The sequence below is a fragment of the Diabrotica undecimpunctata genome, chromosome 2 (assembly GCF_040954645.1).
Source record: "Diabrotica undecimpunctata isolate CICGRU chromosome 2, icDiaUnde3, whole genome shotgun sequence".
Lineage (NCBI taxonomy): Eukaryota > Metazoa > Arthropoda > Insecta > Coleoptera > Chrysomelidae > Diabrotica > Diabrotica undecimpunctata.
The window spans coordinates 155,599,157-155,616,610 of record NC_092804.1 but is presented as its reverse complement, the minus strand read 5'-3'; the positions used below and the strand labels follow the sequence as shown (position 1 = coordinate 155,616,610).

The following is a 17,454-nucleotide window of genomic DNA, read 5'->3' as shown; positions in this document are numbered from 1 at the left end:
TCGAAGGTCCAAGAAATAATAAGGACGAATTGTGTTGTGGTCGAATGTGCATCGTGGGTGGAGCCTAATTTCAAATCGTCCAAGTATCACGTTAAATTTGACAAGCAATACCTCTAGGAGGTAATATGTATTTGTTTTCAGCTGCTGCAGGTTTTCTGCGCTATGATTTGAATAAATCCTTTATTGACATAAGATCTTGTTGATATTATTAGGATACAAATTATTGAAGATTATTCAAATTTAACTAGTTTATTTGCCTAAATGTATTATTTGAACCTCACCAAAGGTAATGTAAATGTAGTAATACCTCCGAAATTATAGCATTTAGAAAGTAAACATTACCAAAAAAATAATTAATATTTCTTAAGGATTTCAAAAGGAAAAAATGTATAGTATGTTCTATTTGAAATAAGAAAATTTATTAGATTTTCAGAAAAATGGAAGATTTGACAACAATGTAAATACCACCATAATATCCGCCACATTACAAGACTCTTAGACACCAAAGTCTATAAAAATCTTGCAAGTCATTTCCGAGATAATTGAGGCGTTCCATACATAAAACTCACTCTGTGTCATAAGGGAATCTGAGAAATAAAATAAATAGCAACTCGTAGAGTTGCAAAACAAATACAATTATTGCGCATAAAACGGCACTTCACCTGACTACGAAACTTTTAGTTTGAATGAGCTGTAAATGTAATGCAATTCTGCAAAACCTATTACCGGTTAAGCTTCATGCATAATCCGGAATAGTTAATAAACTTTTGACTAATACGGTTATATACATGATGTTAGTTCATCCATACACTTAGTTAATTAACGACACGTGTATAAGTTATTAATGGACTATCTACTATATTCAAATCATATTTGAAAATTACATAGGTAGTTAAATAAAGACCCATATGCATAAATCACGTGGTATGTAAAAATCTAAAAGTATTAATAGACGTAATAAAAAAATAAAGTGATATAATAAAATGTTATAAAATAGATGTAGCATTTATAACCTCACTTGGTTTTACAGGTAAATGAGAAAAACAACAGAGTGAGAATGACATATTTTTAAGCCAAGGAGTCTCATAACGGACAGAAATATTAAGGAAATTACAGAAAAATAACTAGAAATTTCTGAAAAAAGATGAATACATGGTTATTACTACATGGGTATTATTTCGTTTTTTAAAATATTGCATAAAATCCATTCAACCTAAACTATACTCGTTTTCATCGTTCTTGGCGTGTGCCTGAAATAAGCTACTACGGAATTTTTAATATTCGTCTCTCTCTGATACACAGATGCGTAATTCAATTGTGCGAGTCACGTTCGTCATGGTAAAGTGCGATGAGAAGGGAATGAAGAGGGGATGATCTGTGCAGGTTTGAAGTAGCTGATGAAATAGTTTTTATAAGTAAACAGTTTTTAATTAATTAATAGTTTGAGCTCTTACTGTGTGGAATTCCATTACATAAAATAATACTCTCGACACCTTAAAAATTCCAGTTTATTATAAATTAACTCTCTCTCTTCCGATACTAATAGGTTTATAATTGTAGCAATTACCATTGATATTTTATGTTGTTTTAGTCGATTTTAGTCAGTCATTGTTGGAATTTGTTCCGAACAGTTTTACTTATTATTTTTTGTTGTGAATAACTAATTGTTCTATTTAATAAAAAAAATGCCGGGAAAAACGATAACAGGAGAAATGCGACAATGTGTAGTTCATTTATTGGAGTATTTTAAAAAAGAAAAAGAAAACAACGGACCTTTGCTTTCGTTATCATCGGTACATGAACGAGTAGCGGACGCTTTGAAAATCAGTCTTCGCACTTCGCACAGTGACAAGAATAGAGAGTGAATACAAGATAGGGGCAGCTCTTACTACACCAGGAGAGTCACGTAATGTACAAAAAAAAAAAGACCAATGATGTCAGCGACACTATAAAAGGAGAGATTAGAAATGTACTGTATGGCATGAAAGCATAAGGAGAGCACGTTACAATTAAAGTTCTAAATACACAATTAAGAAACAAGCATCTCTATGACGGTTCTGATACAAGTTTGTGGCGTCTTATGAAAAATTGTGGGTTTTCATACAAACTAGAAAATAGTAGACGAGTGCTATCTGAGAAACCATGTATTGTCTCCAAACGACTGTATTTTTTGAGGCATTGTATGAGAAATTTTTTAAGTCCTAGCCCACTTCAGTTCGTTTTTTTAGATGAAACATGGATATTCCTAAAAGGGGCATATAAACGTACTTGGCAAGATGACTGTGTGAAAAGCATCAGAAAAGGACACGAAAATACAGGTAAACGCTTTGTTGTTTTACATGCCGGAAGTAGGCAAGTATTTGTTAAAGATGCTGGATTACTGTTTTCTACGAAATCGAAGAGTGCAGATTCTATGGATAAAGAGTCTTTTAAAAAGTGGGTCTCCGAAAAGCTGATACCAATGTTGGAGGAACCATCTCTAATTATTATGGATAATGCCTCATACCATAGCTCTTTAATAGAAAAGTTACCGAATGCCAGTTGGAAAAAATCGGACATACAAGAATGGTTACGAGCGAAAAAAATAATTTTTGACGACGATTCGGGCAAGACAGAGCTATTGAGTCTTTGTCGCCAGAATAAACCACAAAATACCAGGTACATTATAGACGAGCTACTCCAAGAACATGGGCATCAGGTTTTGAGATTGCCTCCATATCACTGTCAATATAATCCGATTGAGTTGGTCGGGGGATTTCTAAACAATACTATGATCGTCATATTGGAGAACATGGACGTGGAGATGAAACAGTGAAAAAAGTTTGGGGCGATGCATTAGCTGAGGCAACACCTGCAGTGTGGGCGAGTTGTGTTAACCATACTGAAAAATTAATTCAGGACGACTGGGCAAAAATGGTCACATATGATGAAAATGAAAGTAGGATTATCATCGATTTGGCGGAAGATTCCAATGATGAAGACAGTTCCAGTGAAGACGCTGACTGATTAGCTAATTAATCAAGGTCAGTACGTTGTAACAGTTCAGAATTCGCTACAGTGCTTAAAACTTAAAAAATCTGTATCATTTTTTAATTAAAGTGGGTTAAATAATTAACACTCTTTTGGGTATATTTCAAAATCCTTTTAAAATGTACTTTTCGTTATATCCTGTCCTATTGTACTGCAAGCTAGAAAAATACTTCTTCGCAATTTATACGTATATTCCGTTATTAGAAATTTAATGAAAAATAATTTATAATTTTCTTTTAAAACTAATATTTCGTTTGACATGCTACATTTTGCTCCGCCACTGGAGGAGGTAAACGAATCGAGCTTAGACAAGGAAAGACAGATGAAACAACTTATTGCAAGTGTTTTTACACGCACACGCCAAGAACGATGAAAACGATTATAGCTACATTCATATATAGTGTATAGTAGAAGCCACAGTTAAAATGCAGTGCAGGTAAGATAGACAATGTATTTCCTACAGAAGAACGGCCGACCACGCATCAGGACCGGATTTAAGAATCATAGCACTGGAATATACGTACACACAACAATTACCTACGGTTGTAAAAAATACTATCAATGTTATTTCAACTAACGCATGATTCAATCACATTGTCGTACTAAACAATAACATAAGGAAAAATACTACAAAAAAGTAAAATATATCAATAACTCATAGGGCTTTCGTGCTGGAAGGTTAACTATAGATCAGATATTTACCATCTGACAAATATTAGAGAAAAACTGAGAATTCAACCGCGATGTGCACCAAATTTTCATAGATTTCCAGCGAGCATATGATTCCATAAAAAGAAGCAAATTGTGGATAGCAATGTTAGAAATGGGAATACCAAGAAAATTAGTTGAATTAACGCAAATGTGTGTAACAGACTCATATGCGCAAGTAAAGATAGAAACCAGAACATCGATGCCATTTGGTATAAATTCAGGACTTAGGCAGGGGGACCCCTTATCACCGTTGCTGTTCAATTTTGCTTTCGAATATGCAATAAGTAAAATATCGTCTGAGCTGACAGGAAGATTTGCTGATCAAGGATAAAAACTGTTGCTGGCCTTTGCTGATGATATAGATGCAGTCACGCATTCCACAAGAGACGTGAGAGAGGTATTTTTACAGCTCGAGGAGGAAACAAGTAGTCTGGGTCTCCGAATAAATGAAGAAAAGACGAAATACATGGTAGTAACCAAAAATCCAAGACCAAGAGTTATGCAGAACATCAGTATAAATGATCACAACTTCGAAGTAGTAAAGGAGTTTACCTGAGGGTGATAATCACAGCGAAAAACCACATAGAAAAAGAGGTCTCAGCAAGGATAGCTGCGGGAAATAAAGCATTATACTCTCTTTCAACATTATTAAGATCGAAGCTGCTAAAAAAAAACTAAATTAACATTGTACAAGTCGATTATTCGCATAATTATTACATATGGCAGTGAAACATGGACTCTCAACCAGCGATAAATCAATAAGCTTCTAGTATTTGAAAGAAAGATTCTCAGAATAATATTTGGCCCTCAAAGAGATGAATTCACAGGGGACTGGAGAAGACGCAGCAATGCTGAATTGGTGACTCCATATGGAACTGAAAACATAGTTAGACATATCAAGGCAAACCGAATAAGCTGGGCACGTCACGTGGTATGATCAGAGGATGACAGAGTGTTAAAGACAGTATTTTTTGAAAAACCAGATGGTAGAAGATCAGTAAGCCGACCGAGAAAAAGATGGAAAGATGATGTTGAAGCCGATTTATCTAGAATTGGGGTACAACAATGGGAAATAGAAGCGCAAGATCATAGAGGAAGGAGGAGGATAGTGGATGCGGCGAAGACTCACCCCGAGTTGTCAAGCCAGTGAAGAAGAAGAAGAAGTATAACTCTTAGTGTGCAAATAAAACGTGTGGTGTTAAATGTATTGAACTATCATCTGAACTTAAAAAATGGTGACAGCTTGACTATTACTGTGAAAAAAGTTTCGAAAATATTTGGTGTGAGTGTTTGCAAAATTTATGACATCCGCGAAAAGGCCCAGCAAGGCGAACTGAAACCGATACAAAAAAGGAAGAAAAACAGTTTCCAGTCCAACTCACGTGAGAATACTTACGATGAGGAAGTCTTGAATAAGGAAAATTGTCCATGATTTTTATTTGGAAAACATACCACCAATCGTTCGACAGCATAATGGACAGAATGAAGGATGATGACGACCTACCAGCTTTTTCAAAAACCACATTTTGTAGGCTACTAAATGACATGGGTTTCGAATATGGTAAAAGAGGTCGAGATTCGGAAACGATGGAAAGAAAAGATATATCCTGGAGACACAAGTACCTCAGACAAATAAACATATTAAGGAAGAAGACATAAACCTTGTTTTTACCGATGAGTCTTGAGCTAACGTCGGTGCTTAAGTCAAAAAGGGCTCTCTACTGGACTGAAAGCTCCAACCCAAAGAGGTTCTCGGTTTGTTCTTCTTCATGCTGGAAGCGAAACTGGGCCGAGTTATGTTTCTTGGCCAAGAAGGGAACCGATAACGGGTTATACCACTCCCGCAAATTTGATTTCCCGAAAAAATTGTGGAACAAAAGGCAAATCAAGAATTGGCTAATCGAAAAGAATATTTTCTTCTAAGAGGATTACCTAAAAAGTGAGTTACTGGATACTGCGGTCGCATTAAGAGATGAGTACGACAAGTAAAAAATTGAAACAATTGCGGAAAAATATGGCGTTAAGATTTTGAGACTGCTGCCTTACCATTGCAAGTTGAACCCGATTGAGATGGTGTGATTGAATTTAAAAAAGAAATAACTAGCCATTAAAGCGAGTAGTTTTGTTTAATTTATCTAAATAAACATTTACCGTTAATGCTCTTAGATTTATTCTCATAACAATTTAAAAGTTTATAAATAAATACAAGTTTTATGTACCAGCGAATTGTCATATTTTAGTTTCTTTTAAATCAAATTAACCTCTGATAATTAATTAATAATTTAGAAAAAGTGGGTAGTTTCATTTCGACATATGACAGTTAGTACATATTTTTCTGCCATTTGGTACATAACCATAATTTTAAATTTCGTTTTGTTGTTAGAAGCTTCAATGTAACGCTTTTTGATAGATTTAGCTATTTTTTTAATAACTGTTTATGTAAAATAAAATTAAACATCTAATTTTTTCTCTTTAAACTAGGAGTTTAGAAAAATATTTCTTTAAAAAAAATATTCACCCTTAGAAATTTTTCGGAAAGAAAAACCCTAAACCTTCCTTTCTAAACAGCAACAGGATTTTCTTAAATGGCGTCCTAATTTTAAATAGTTTAGAAATCTTCTTGTACAGTGTTTGCCCAGGACAGGGGTCCTCACTAGGATTTTTTTAAGAGCCTAATAGTTTGAATGAAATTTTCCTCAGGCGGCCGCAAGTACAAGTGGTGGTATGAAATAACTTTAAAACTGTATGACTATAACATAAGTTTATTACAAGTTAAGTAAAAACAATATAATTATAAATTATATGGACTGTTTTGCATGTAAAAAGTAGGAAAATGTCTTTTAGTTGACTCCAGGAATGTCAAGTCCTGAATTTGTTAAATCTTTGAAGTCGACGGGCGAAATCTTTCACAGCGCTCTAGAATGGCAGCTATGTTAGCAGGTTGGGAAGAAACTGAAATTCTCAAAATGTTTTCAACGTTCTCACTAGTTAGCCTAGATATGTACTTGATTTTTATGAACTCCAGCTTACTGAATGTAGATTCACAGACATATGTAGATGCAAAAATACACAAAATTTTCTGGGCACAGTCAATTAAGTTGTGAAATTTGTCATTTTCAACTGCTTCCCAAAAATACTTTTGAGCTATGTATCATTCTGAAGATCAATTAACTCATTTTTCAAATCCCTAGCTTCGTAGCCAAAAATAGAAAGATGAGCTACATTTGCTGTTGTTATTGCCCATGGATTTTCCACCAAGCAAAATGGTTCTTGGAACTTCCTGAAATCACTTAACCTCACAGACATTTCATCCTTTAGGTCTGCTAACAGCTTCAGTAGGTCAGAAATCTCTAGACTTTCATTTGGATTTTCATCAAACAGTGCTTTAACCGAAGGAAAGGTGGAATAATCTTCATTTGACAATTCTTCAATATACATATTCAGCTTCTGCTCCAGTGAAAACACAATCCTCATCATTTTCTTTACAATGTTATTGTGTAGTCTCCTTGCAATTTGGTCAATGTTTGGTCAATTTTTCAAAATTCTTGAAACTCTGTGATTTAGTTCATTTGATCTTATGACATTCACAATCTTTACATACTTTATGATATATAGCAGTTGAGAAATTGCCGTTATGTCAGTGGACGAGTCGAGCGCAAGACTAAAATATTTACTTTTCTGCAGTTCATCGGTAAGATGAAGGGCAATATTTGCTGCTAAGTTCTGTGACCGTCTCATGCACGTTGAATCAGACAGCTGAAGTTTTAAAACTTCATCTAATATTTGTTCATTATTAGCAAATTGTGAGAACAAAGTTTTGCAAACTGTGACAACACATTCTTTTACAATTTCTGCATCAGAAAACGGGTTCATCTTTTTTGTTAAAATTTCTGTAACTTTGTAGGATGTTTTTGTAGTAAACTTATTCTTTTTCATTGCGTTAAAAAGAGAATTACGTTCACAAGCAAGAATCTTTTTCCAAGAATTCAATTTTTCCTCTCGAATCTTGGAATTTTTCGGGAATTTTTCTTCAAATTGGGAATTGATTTAAGTGTAGTGTCTGTTCAGATTATAACGTTTGTTTCCATTCACCGTTTCCATTCATGCGTATTTACGAGGTCCACAAGGTTTTGAAACATTTTTACTGGCCGGCCAGAGCCACTGTGGTGGGGGTAAAGATGACTAATACGAAATGCGGTACAATGCATAGCGCCGCTCTACATTACTGTAATCTAATTAAATACATAAATAGAAACATAATTATATTATAACTCGTAATTTTTGTTTTACTGCTTAGTAGTCTGAGGGCCGCGAAAAATGGCTACCAGAGAGATAATCACTACCCGGCCCGTGGGCCGCATGCGGCCCACTGGTCGCGTAGTGAGTATGACTGGCCCAGGACATCCCTGTAAGTATTTCTTGATTTCTTTTTCGTAGTTAGTTCTCCCAGTCCCCAAAAATAGGAATCCTTATCCACGACCTTGCTCTCCAACCAAAACGCAAGTAGTCGTTCGCAAATGTTTCAATTTTTTTGATTACCCTATCTACAAGCCCAGTAATTGTTCAGTTTCCCATTTTAGCCCCCCTATAAGCAAATAAAATTGTTACAGCATTATATGTGTAAAAATTGTTTATAAACGTTTTGATAGTTTTAGATTAACTTTGCTGTAATTTATTGGTCGTTTTAGTTTTTATAAAGTATTAATAATAAACGGTTTCGTTTTTAATTATTGTGCTGTAAAATAAATATTTTACTCTATGTGGATGAAATTTAACATACTAAATTAGTTTATTGTTTAATAAAAAATTTGGAATCAGTAAACTCTTCAAAACAAAAAACATTAAACCAAAATTTGTATTTTTTTTTAAATTTTACAAACGAAATAAGAAATAATGCAGTCACACTATTATCCTAATACGCTGATCAGTCACTAACTTCCTAATGTCCTGATCAGCTTAAGATGGAATACTGGTAATTCTGTTATGACATTGTGAAGTCGGACTCAATTCCTAATACGGTGATTAGCTTGAGTGACTAATTTCCATATATGGTCACGAGTAGTTCGGTGATGACAGATAAACACAGCGGAAGGGGAGAAAATGATAATTTTGGTGTGATTAATTCTGACCATTGTGAACGAGTTTGATTTAATTTAATAAAATAACTATATTTACGTAAATACGTGTTTTAACTATTTTAATAGGCGATAATAAATACAGAGTCTGACAGACTAGGCGCGACCACCGGTGAAATTTTACAGACGCGACCAGTGCAGGCTTAATAATTCTTGCTTTCTGGTCTTTCCTGACATTCTTGTATTTTCCAAGCGGAAGTTATCAATACATTAATAAACATTTTTGCTTTCCTTTTAAGGCCCTAGCTAGAGATAGATAAATAGAAAATTAAATGTGCGTTTCTGTCGTTAGATTTTAGGTCTACCGCAATTAATTCCAAGGATATTTTAATAAATTGAATTCTTTGATCACTGTGTGTTGTTTTGATGTATATCTTCTAATAATTTATCTCAACTTTCTTGAGATTATTATGACTAATATAACTATTACCTACAATAATAAATGAATAATCTTGTGTACTTTAAACTACACTTGATATAAAAAATGTCGATGATTTGTAGTTGTTTACGTTGTAACCACATGCCTAACAAATGTTTCAAAGAAAAACGCGATTAATTTTAGTTCATTATGTAGCGAAATCCGAACTCGTTAAGCTTATAAATAAAGTGAGAGAGCTTAAAATAAATTGTTTGTACAATTTGGTAATAAAGTAACAGATTTTCTGAATTTATATGTAGATACCTGCCTGATTCTAAACATTTGCAGTGAGCACAAATTTTTTTCATAAATAAAACTATAAATACTATATATTCACTTGCACGAAAAGCGTTCTGTGCATTTCTTACTGTACATAAGCATGTAAAATTATCCTGGAAACCTGAAGCATTAATGCAGTTGGACCCACGTTATTCCGCAACCATTTTTAAATGCATTGTCCAAAAACATTTTGAAATTCTCTGAAGAATCCAACATTCAACGGTTAAAGTCTATGTTATCTTAAGTTCTTAAGCCAGGATATTCTTCGTCTTCCCACATCGCTTTCCTCGGATTTTGCCTTGCACAATAAGTTGTAATAATGCGTATTTTTGCCCTCTCATCACATGTCCTAAGTACTCAAGTTTTCGTCTTTTGATAGTTAATATTATTTCCGCCCCATTTCCTATCCTTCTAGTTACTTCCACGTTTGACATTCTTTGAATCCATGATATTCTTAGGATTCTTCTGTAACACCAAAACTCAAAGACGGCCAACTTATTCAGATGGACTTGTTTTAGTGTCCACGCTTCCTTGTTCCAAGGCGTAGTTATAACCTTATATCCCGACAACAAAGAAACTTTTTAAGTTTAATGAATGATGCACGTGCTATTTCAATGCGTATCCTAATTTCTTTGGTTTGGCCTACATCTGATGTTATCCATGTTCCTAAGTATTTACAGTTATTAACACTCTCAATTGCAGTATCTTCAATAGTCAATTGGATATTTGCATGTGCAGATTTAGTCATGATCATACATTTAGTTTTCTTTAAATTTATCTTCAGTCCGTACTCATGACAGCGTTCATTAAGGCGTTACATTACGTTCTGTAAATCATTATTGTTATCCGTCATTATTACTGTATCGTCTGCAAAACGTAAGTTATTCAAAACTTCTCCTTGGTAACTACAATAACCTAATTTCATCATCCCTGGCGATTTGAAGAGCTTTTAGGTTTTTAACTTGAGTGCTGTAATAACAAAACAGGGCCTCATGGCTTAGTTTAACTGTTTCAATGAAATGATTAAGCAATGTCACAAAAAGATCGCTACTGATATATCCAGTATCGCTAATAGTGACAATTCTGCCAGGCGGAGCATCTAATGAAAGTTCATCTTGAAACATTTTCTCTTAAAAATTATCATTGGTGGTACATACAAACTGCTCTGCTGCACTAGCACAACAAACCACAGTAGTATTTACCCCCTTCTCTCCACTAGAAATGCTACCAATTTGATGTTTTCCCTTCTTGGCTAATATTTTCTGACATTGCCGTTATACAGTTGATCAATGTGCGTGTGGTGGTCAATTTTTCCCCTTCAAAAATTCTTAGTAAAAGTTCATAGAATTTATTAACTCGTGCTTTGCTAAATCCTGCAGATATTGCCATTGATGTTTTCTCCGGCTGCCGTAACGATATTTCTTTATGTCTTGACATGAAGCCATAATACCACTTTTGCCTGCCATACGTTTATCTGTGTTTAAATTTATTTTTCAAATTATGTCGTGTTGCCAATTAAAATGCCAGTTTGCGGACGTTTTGTATTGCCCATCCCGAACACTCGATCTTCGAAAATCAAAATATGCTTAGCCAATTCTGCTTAAACTTCTTCATCAAATACAGTTAACCTACCCATTTTTCTAATTGCTTTATTTGCCCGTTTGTTTTTCTCTTCGAGATGTCTTTTTAGTGTAGCTTTAGGTACTTTAAACAACCTTGCACATTCAATAAGCCCATAAGAACCATTACGAAAAGCGGAAATAACACTGCTAAAATCTTCTGTGGTCAACTTGCCGTATGGGACTGGTTTAATCTACAATACGGTTGCCCAAATTGGACCGGTCCAATTTACAAGTCAAATTCTGGTCCAATTTAGGAAACCTTGTTCTAAAGCTAAACAATATCAAATTTTACCCACAACGGGTTTTACCAATGTATAGCTTAGGTCACGAATATAATACCTAAACTATGGTCTCTTTAATGAATATTGAGAAATATATATATTATAAATATTGGGATTACTTACTTAAACGGTAAGTAACAGTATCTTTGTATCGGAAGTTAAATAATCACGAAAACACCTAATATTTTCTTAACCGTGGTTTACAGCTGCACACGTGTTAAAACTTTAACAAGTTTTGGGATGTAGTTCTAGTTGGTATTAACGGATAGCACCACTAATAACTTTAAGTGTTAACAATCTAAGACTGGACAGATGGACTGACGCACTATTGTTTTCTGCAAATGCAATGGCTTCTATATAACATATGAGGGCATCAGAAAGCGAGTCTAAGTATATACGGAGTATGAAAACAAGTAAACTCATCACCAATTAGCATAAATGCGCTCATAGATAATAAAAACTCGTTACCGTAATAAAACCATGATTTTAAAATAGATCTGAAGATATTTCCAAACTAATCGTGAGCTACTGGGCTACCTGTACCCGTGGCAGACAAAGACCATAAAATACTAGCAAACCGTTAAGGTTTTCTAATTTGAAAGAATAGTATCACACGCCCACAAATATTTTGATTAAAAAATTCACTATCAAATGTCTATGCAGCTGGAATGTTCAGATCTTAAATCCCTTTTGATTGACAGATACATCTGATAGGCCACTCGCCATGAGACACCTGATTTAAACAAATTTTAAAGCAATTTGCTTACAATAATTTTTAAATTTAATAGATTACCAAGTAACAAGACGTGTTACAGATAACAGGCAATCTTCCGCATTAGAAACCAGCGCCTTGGGGCAAAAATGCTGGTAATGAGTTAACCTATCTGAGGTAATGAGTTAACGAATTTTTAAAGGATGCCGGTGATAGCCAGTTAGCTAGAGCTCAGAGGGGGCTAATAATTTTATGGGGGGCTATAAAGTGATGAATTTGTACACCTTCTGGAGTATTACCAGTTAACCAACGGAATATACTATGGTCACAACGATAATACAAAATGATAAGATCTTCAGTAATAAGTAAAAATAATCAATATAAAAGACAAAGGAATAATGACAGTGATTAAATTATCCCAATAATTGGTACCCAAATCTAAGTGAATAAATACTTTTTGGCCAAAGATGTTAAGGAACACATTAATGATAATAAAAATTAAGAACGTGTTTTATTGATGTACAATTCAGTACTATAATAATTTTATGTATGTTGGCTAAGTTTTCTTTTTGTTTATTACTGATAACTTACTTGAAACTTGTCACCGGTATCTGTACACCTTACACTTGTACTTGTAAAACAATACAACTTATTTCTTTTCTAATTAAATATAATAATAGTGTTATTATTTTTAACCTGCGTAAACAGCTTATGTGCCCAGTTGCAAAAATTTAGAAACGTGTTTTTAAGTTTGTATTTAAAACAAAGTAAAATTTGTAAACTAGTGTTCTAAAAAGCAATCTTTAGTTGCTCTTAGTAGCACTGAAGCTGATAATTTGGCTCTGTCTGCGTATATGACTAAGTGTTTGTTTTTAGGTCAACTTCTAAAAGAAATGCTTGCTTTTCAATATCCTATTAAAATTTTTGAGGATAACCAAGGTTGCACAAAAAGAAAATGAATTACAGTTTATTAGTTTGTTGTAAAATTTTGTTTGCAGTTTGTACTTAATTCATTTGTACTTTTGTAGAATTGAGAGGGGGTGTGGATGTACAATTCAGTACTATAATTATTTTATGTATGTTGGCAACACGTTTCCTTTTTGTTGATAACAGATGACTTACTTGTCACTTGTCACCGGTACACTTGTACTTGTGAAACAATAAAACTATTTTTCTAATTAAATATAATAATAGTGTTATTATTATTATTAACCTGCGTAAACATGCTTTATAGTTGATTGTTATATAAACTAACGGCATAAAAAATACAAGAAATATGTAATTAATAATATAAACGTGATATATAGGTGAAAATATCTGAATACATATAATAATAACTAAAACTCCTTTCGATATGTTCGTCCTGACGTTCAGATAGGTCGAAGATATAAACAAAGTTTTTGGAATAACGGATATACTAAGCATGAGAGTTGAGATCCAGCCATTAAAGAGTTCAAGACTGATACCGCAGTGCAAAAGATGCCAGGCCTATGGTCATACATGGAAATATTGTAACAAGGACCCAAGATGTGTTAAATGCATCGGTAAGCACCTAACAAAAGATTGTAAGAAGCCACCAGAAGACAAACCAAAATGCATCCATTGTGGCGAAAGTCATCCGGCAAATTACCGCGGATGTTATGTAGCCAAAAAAATACAAAAGCTGAAAAATCAGAGGACAAGTAAAGAAAGTGCTTCAAAACCCCCACAAAGGGGAAATGTGAAGAAAAAACCAAAAATCCAAACTGTCACTGAAAATAAAAGGTATAGTGATGTAGTAAACAATACAAAACAGTCGCATCAAGAAGTAGAAACCGGCAATACATTAAAAATGATATTAGAAAAGCTCATTAAGATAGAGGGCACAATAACTCAAATAGAAGTAACAGTGACCAGATTGGAACATAGCGCTAAAGGTGCTATACCGAAAATTAGAAATGGCTAAGCAATTACGGATCATGGAATGGAATGCTAATGGACTGATACCACATCAAAATGAGCTACAAGCAGTCCTAGACATAGAAGAAGTTAAGTTGTGTCTCATATAAACACATTTCACTTAACAATCTTTCATAAAATTTAAAGGATACAAGACATACCACACTATACATCCTGACAATGCAGCAAAAGGAGGAAGCGCAATAATAATAAAAAATAATATTTAGCATTATAAGGAGCTAAAATATGAAACTGAACACATACAAGCAACCACAGTATGTGTCAAGCTCAAAACTAATTGCGAAATTACTATAAGTTCAATTTATGGCCCCCCTAAGCATTCCATTAAAAAAGAACAGTATGAGGAATATTTGAAGAGTATGAGAAAAAGATATATCACTGGAGGTGACTTTAATGCAAAGCACACTCAATGGGGATCAAGATTGACAACACCAAAAGGGAACGAGTTGTTGGCAGCCATGAAAGAACAGAAATGTGAACCAATATCAACGGGTAGACCGACGCATTGGCCAAGTAATCGGAAAAAGATACCGGACTTAATTGATTTTTTCATTATTAAAAATATCTCAGCCAATTATGTAGATATTGATGATTGTTGGGATATGAACTAAGACAATATTAACCAACAAATTAACATACTGGGAAAGTTTTAAATCAACCCTTGAAGAAAAAATTGAATTATCTGTACAATTAAAAACATCTGAACAACTAGATGAGGAAGTAGAGTTGCTTGTTCGAAATATACAAAAATCAGCATGGGAAAACACTCCGATTCAAATATTAAAAGTAAAAGGAAACAACTATCCGAAGGAAATTAAAAAGTTGATTAAAGAGAAAAGAAAACTAAGGAGGTGGCAACAAACGAGAGCTCCTAAAGATAAAACGAATCTGAACAACGCAACTAAAAAGCTTAAAAGAGAGATTTAAAATATAAAAAATGAATCAATGAGTTCTTTTCTCAGCGAATTGACGAATGACAGCAGCACTGAATACTCCCTATGGAAAGCAACGAAAAGATTAAAAAGACCGGTAATCCATTCTCCACTCATTAAACTAGAAGATGGTAGTTGGGCCAGGAGCAATAAGCAAAAGGCAGAGAGATTTGCCACATATTTAGAAAATACATTCAAACCACATGAAGACCAAATTAATTATCAAATATGGATAGAGCCGAATCAGATAGAAGCGACAATCAGACAAACATCCCCAAAATGAGTAGCTGATGAAATAAAAGAAAACATAAATCTGAAGAAAGCCCCAGGATACGATCTAATTACTGAAGAATTACTAAAAAACCTGCCTCGCAAAGCCATAGTAAAATTGACCAACCTAATTAATGCTGCTTTTAGATTAAGATATGTTCCAAATTTATGAAAAATAGCTGAGGTAATAATGATACCAAAACTAGGAAAATCACCAACACGAGTCTCTTCTTACAGGCCAATATCACTCTTACCAGTGATGTCAAAGCTGTTCTAGAAACTCTTGCTAAAAAGAATGAAACCGATAATAGAAGAGAAAAAACTGAATCCAAACCACCAATTTGGCTTCAGAAATAAACACTCTACTATTAATCAAGTACATAGAATTACTAACATAATTGAGAAATCGTTAGAGGAAAAGAAAGTCTGCTCTACAATATTTTTAGACGTAGCTAACGCATTCGATAAAGTATGGCATGAAGGTTTACTGTATAAACTGAAATCCTTTATGCCTAGACAATATTCAGAAATTCTACAGTCATACATATCTGATAGATACTTTAGAATCAAACAAGAAGACGTTTACACATATTTAAAAGAAATTAAAGCAGGGGTCCCTCAAGGACGTGTATTAGGTTCGGTCCTCTACCTGTTATACACACGCGATATACCTGAACTAAAAAATGATGCTATAGCCACCTTTCCAGATGATACTGCCATTCTAGCAGTAGGTGATACCAGTGAATAAGCAGCAGAAAAATTACAGTTGTCAATAGATAAAATCCATAAGTGGACAAAAAAATGGAAAATCAAACTAAACGACTCTAAATCAATTCACGTTAATTTTACAAACAAAAAAATCCAAAACATTCCAATTAGAATAAATGATACCCAAATACCGCACGCATCTACTGCAAAATACTTGGGTATCACACTTGGTGCAAAACTTCGCTGGAAAGCCCATATCAAAAAGAAAAGGGAGGAACTAGGTATCCGTTACAAGAAAATGTATTGGCTGATGGGAAGAAATTCAGTTTTGTCCACACATAATAAACAACTGATACACAAGCAAATACTGAGACCAGTATGGATGTATGGTTGCGTACTCTGAAGCTGTGCTAATAAAAGTAATATCCGGATCATCCAGAGATTCCAGAATAAAGTACTAAGAAACATCGTTGACGCTTGGTACATCAGAAATGTCGACCTTCACAAGGACCTTGAGATGGAAGATGTAAATAAAATTATCAAGAAGATGGCAAGTAGTCACGAACAACGGCTCTATAAACACGTAAACATCGAGGCCATCCAGCTCCTCGATAATACTGGGTTAGAAAGAAGACTCAAACGAACAAAACCATTTGAGTTAGTGTAAAGTGTAATTAGTGTAAAAGTACAGCATAGTGCTGTGTTGTGAATTTGCATGTTAGGTATTAGTGCATAGCTGTTAGATAAAATAAGAGGACGCCATAGGGTAAGCTCTTAGAATGCATCCTTTAGTAAATTAAGACAGATAAAAATTGATAATTGGTCAGCTTCGACCAAATTTCAATGGTATAAACACAGTAGGTGTTTAATATAAAAAACATATAGTAATAAAGTAAATTATAAATAAAAGCTGAATTAATAAAATGAATAAACCTTAAAATAAATAGTCCAGCAGAAAAAATTGTAAACTTGTAATGAATAATTGCATAATAATGTAACAAACAATTTTCCACAAGTAAACCTACTTGTATACCACCGACAATATAATGTACTGGTATATAACTTTGTCATTAACCAAGTGAGGCGGCTTTTGTCGAACACCCTACTTGAACGAACTTCAGGAACAAGATGATGAGTTGAAATCGCGAGTAGTTTCTCGTCGGTTAACTTTGTCCTAGAAATTTAAGTTGCGGCGTCTATTAGCGCCAATATTGCTTGATTTTTGTAGTTGGCGTTGTTTCCTTCTCCTTTCATTCGTACCTTCCGCATTTAGATAGGGTTCCCGATGCGACATAGAAATAATTACCAATAAATAATTAATTTAATAGTTTATGAAAAGTTGTCAAAATGCAACACGAAAAGACTAACATCGATCCAATAAGATTTAAAAAAAAGCT

At 34.0% G+C, this 17,454-nt stretch overlaps 1 protein-coding gene across 1 annotated transcript in view; it reads right to left on the bottom strand.

Moving 5' to 3' along the window:
• The window catches only part of LOC140435099 (tachykinin-like peptides receptor 86C), a 951,389-nt gene that overhangs the window by 10,346 nt on the left and 923,589 nt on the right, over positions 1-17,454 (bottom strand). The gene's annotated exons all lie outside the window — the stretch shown is intronic.